The sequence below is a fragment of the Phascolarctos cinereus genome, unplaced genomic scaffold (genome assembly GCF_003287225.1).
Source record: "Phascolarctos cinereus isolate Bilbo 61053 unplaced genomic scaffold, phaCin_HiC Scaffold_5;HRSCAF=322, whole genome shotgun sequence".
Classification (NCBI taxonomy): Eukaryota; Metazoa; Chordata; class Mammalia; order Diprotodontia; family Phascolarctidae; genus Phascolarctos; species Phascolarctos cinereus.
The window spans coordinates 321,391,581-321,395,413 of NW_027555958.1; the positions used below are offsets into that span (position 1 = coordinate 321,391,581).

At 43.8% G+C, this 3,833-nt stretch overlaps 1 pseudogene; it reads left to right on the top strand.

Moving 5' to 3' along the window:
• The first annotated feature begins 217 nt into the window (after nt 1-217).
• LOC110212154 (ubiquitin-ribosomal protein eS31 fusion protein pseudogene) lies at nt 218-687 on the top strand (annotated as a pseudogene).
• The last annotated feature ends 3,146 nt before the right edge of the window (nt 688-3,833 follow it).

Consider the following 3,833-nt stretch of genomic DNA (forward strand, 5'->3'; position numbering starts at 1 on the left):
CCAAGATTATAGTGCTGGCCCCATTGAGCTCCATCCCTGTTGAACAGTCCCTCAGGCTCAACTCTAAGTTCTTTCAGCTTTTCTCAGGATGAGATGGAGGCAGAGGACAAAGAAATGTTTCCTAAATGGTATTTGTGAAAGCAGAAAGCAGTAAGAGCTTTTGAAACATGATGAAGCTCTTTCAGATCTGCCATCAACGGGTGGACCCAGTGCATCGATGCAGATTTTCGTTAAGACTTTGGGAGGGGAAGACCATCACCCTTGAGGTCGAACCATCCAATACTATTGAAAATGTCAAGGCCAAGATACAAGAGAAGGAAGGTATTCCCCTTGATCAACAGAGATTGATTTTTGCGGGCAAGCAACTGGAAGATGGACAAACTTTATCTGACTACAACATTCAGAAGAAGTCTACCCTTCATCTTGTTCTGAGGCTTTGTGGTGGTGCCAAGAAGAGAAAGAAGAAGTCTTACTCCACTCCCAAAAAGAATAAGTGTAAGAAAGGCGATTCAGCTTGCTGTTCTGAAGTACTATAAGGCTGATGAGAATGATAAGATTAGCCACCTTCGACAAGAGTGCCCTTCTGATGAATGTGGTGCCGGGGTCTTTATAGCTAGACATTTTGACAGACATTATTGTGGCAAGTGTTGCCTAACCTACTGCTTCAACAAGTCAGAAGACCAGTAAATGTATATGTGTTAATAAAAAAAAAATCAACTATTTAAAAAAAAAAGAAAAGAAACATGATGAACCTAATGAAGGCAATCCCAGCGTGATGGTCTGTCTCCATTTTCAGGGTCTCTAATCAGACAGCAAAAGCAAAAAGAGATGAGCTACCCACCATCAAAACACACACACTCACACACACACACACACACACACAGGAAAGGAAATCACAGGGGCCAAAGTAGAAGCCTTCTGCAATCTCTCCATTGGTCCACATCCTTCACTGTCTTCAAATCTCAGGCCCAAAACCAATCTCCTTGAACAAGTTTTCTCTGATCAATCCCTCAGCTGAAGCAGCTAGGTTATTCAGTGGGTAGAGCACTGGAGTTAGAGTCAGGAAGACCCAAGTTTAAATATTCCCCCAGACACTTCCTAGCTGTATGACCCTGAGCAAGTCACTTAACCTCTGTTTGCCTCAGTTTCCTTGACTGTTGAGGTTCTTGTGTTTAGTTGTTGCAGTCCTGTCTGACTCTTCGTGACCCCATTTGGGGTTTTCTTGGCAAAGATCCTGGAGTGGTTCACCATTTCCTTCTCCAGCTCATTTTACAGATGAGGAAACTGAGGCAAACAGGGTTAAGTGATTTGCTTGGGGACTTGCCCAAAGTCACACAGCTAGGAAGTGTCTGAGGCCAAATTTGAACTCAGGTCTTCCTGACTCTAGGCCCAATACTCACTATACCCCCTAACTGCCCAGTACAATGAGGTTAACAGCAACACTGACCTCACAGGATTGTCGTGAGGATCAAATAAGATATTTGTGAAGTGCTTAGCAGGGCAAGTGGCACATAGGAGGTACTATATAAAATACTTATTCTCCCCTTTTTCAACCCTGATTCAAATTCTGGCTTCTGCTGGCACTCACTACATGTACAACCTTGAACAAGTTGCTTAATCTTTCTGGGGTTCATTGGCCCCCTCTACAAAACGAGGGGGTTGGGTGAGATGACCTCTGAGGTCCCTTCACCCTCTGGGTCTATGATGCTATGACAGCTCTTCATAATAACCACTCAGTACTTACTGACCATTGCCATTTCATACTCTGTGGGTTACAACAGACTTTTAAGAGACGTTAGTGAATTTGACCCACATAAAAATCCTGTGAGACAAAGTGGAAGCTTCACTATCCCCTATTTTCTAAGTTAGAAAACTGAGGCATGAGGAAGTCAGGCGATAGGCCCCAGTTCACCCAGTAGAAGAGCGAGGGTCAGAGCCTGAGTCCCCTGCTACTTCCTCTTGTTGTGGTAAGAGCCCACAAGTTTGTAGGGGGTTTTACAACATGTTTCAATGGTCCATCTTCCCCAGTATATTGGGGAGTGCCCCCAAATCCCTCTTTGTCCTTTCACAAACTCTGACCTCCTTCACAGTCTTCCTTACCATTCATTACAAATACACAAATCCAAGACGTCGTATGGACCATAATAATAGCTAGAATTTATACAGCGTTTTAGTTTCCAAAGTACTTTATAAATATTATTTCATTTGTTCTTCACACAGCCCTGAAAGGCAGGTGCTGTTATTATCCCCCATTTTACAAATGAGGAAACAGAAACATAGAAAAGTTAAGTGACTTGCCCAAGGTCACATAGCAAGTAAATATCTGAGTCCAGATTTAAACTCAGGTATTCCTGATCTGAAGTCCAGCGCTCTAGCCTCTGGGCCACCCACCTGCCATGTTTTATTTCTTTGGTTCCTTCCCATCTGTCAAAGCCCTGGACTCCCCAAATAATGAAAGCTCAAATAAGGTCATTAACTGACTCCTTAGAGTGTCCGGGCATGGAGGGGTCATTAGAATGCCAAGCCAGGGTGGGAAATGTCATGAAGTCATCGAGCTAGAGCTACAGAGAGCCTTGGAGACCATCTAGTCCAACTCTCTCATCTAACAGATGCTAAAACTGGGGCCCAGGGAAGTGATGTGTTCAAGGTCATGCTGGTAAGCAGCAGAAGCAGGATTTGAATCCGGATCATCTGACTCCAGAGTCAATGCACTTTCCATTGTACTTTATTTTCTCCCTTTTGTCCATTCACAGGAAAAACCAACAGGCCTCTGAAGCCTTAACCATAGTTTCTGAAGTGAAACGGCAGTTAAGTAATCATCGACAAGCATTTATTGAATGCCTACTATATACTAGACACTGTGCTAGGTGCTAGGGATTCAAAGACAAAAATGAAAAAATTCTTACCCTCAAGGAGCTAAAGCAGAACACTGGAATCAGAGTCAGAGGTCCTGGGTTCCAATTCTGGTTCTGTTACTACATTTGTGGACTTCAGGGAGTCCCTTCTCTCTAGGCCTCAGTTTTCTTCTCTGTAAAATGGGAAGATGTGATTAGATGACAATTTAAGTCCTTTGCATCCCTGAATTCTATCTTCTCTAGGTGGGAAAAGAAAGGTCTGGGGTCACTGAACACTTAGGTAGATAAAGAAAGGCTTCATGGCATATCTGGTTCAAGTGAAATTCTGCTGCTCAGGTAGGACTTAGGGTTTAAAGCTCCAAAGACAGAATCTCTCACCAGAGACCCAAAGTGACATGTGCTAAGGATTGGTGGATTTACTCACAGCAGCCCTTCCTACATACCTTTCCCAATCCCCATCAATTACACTCCACCCTGATAATTAGAGACACATCAATACTCAGCCAAGTTTAATTATAATATTAACCTACTCAACTTTCCTCACCCAGCCCTTAGCTCCATCCCTCCTCATTACCCATAACCACCTCCCACAGGTTCTGAACCTGAAAGAGGAGAGAGCCCCTGAGGGATGCCCAAAGGACAAATTGTTTCCATGGCAGGAGGAAGGAGGGAGCCGGGATATGGGACAAGGGACTTTGGAATGTCCTCCAGAGTTCTAAGAGCCACAGTGTTGTGTGGGACAAAGTTTCCATTCGACTTGAGGAGGTCTTCAACTTGGGAGTGAGGAAAAAACACAGCTCCTGTCCTCAGTCTTCTACCCTTTTTTTTTTCCCTCTCCTGTCTCCCTCCTCTTACCCTCAAGAGAAATTCATCTGTGCACGTTGGAGGGAGAATGGCATTCATTAAATTAAAAAATTAAAAAGCACTGAATCTAAAGACAGAAACCTGACTTGAGGATGTCTATGGCAGTAGCAAAGT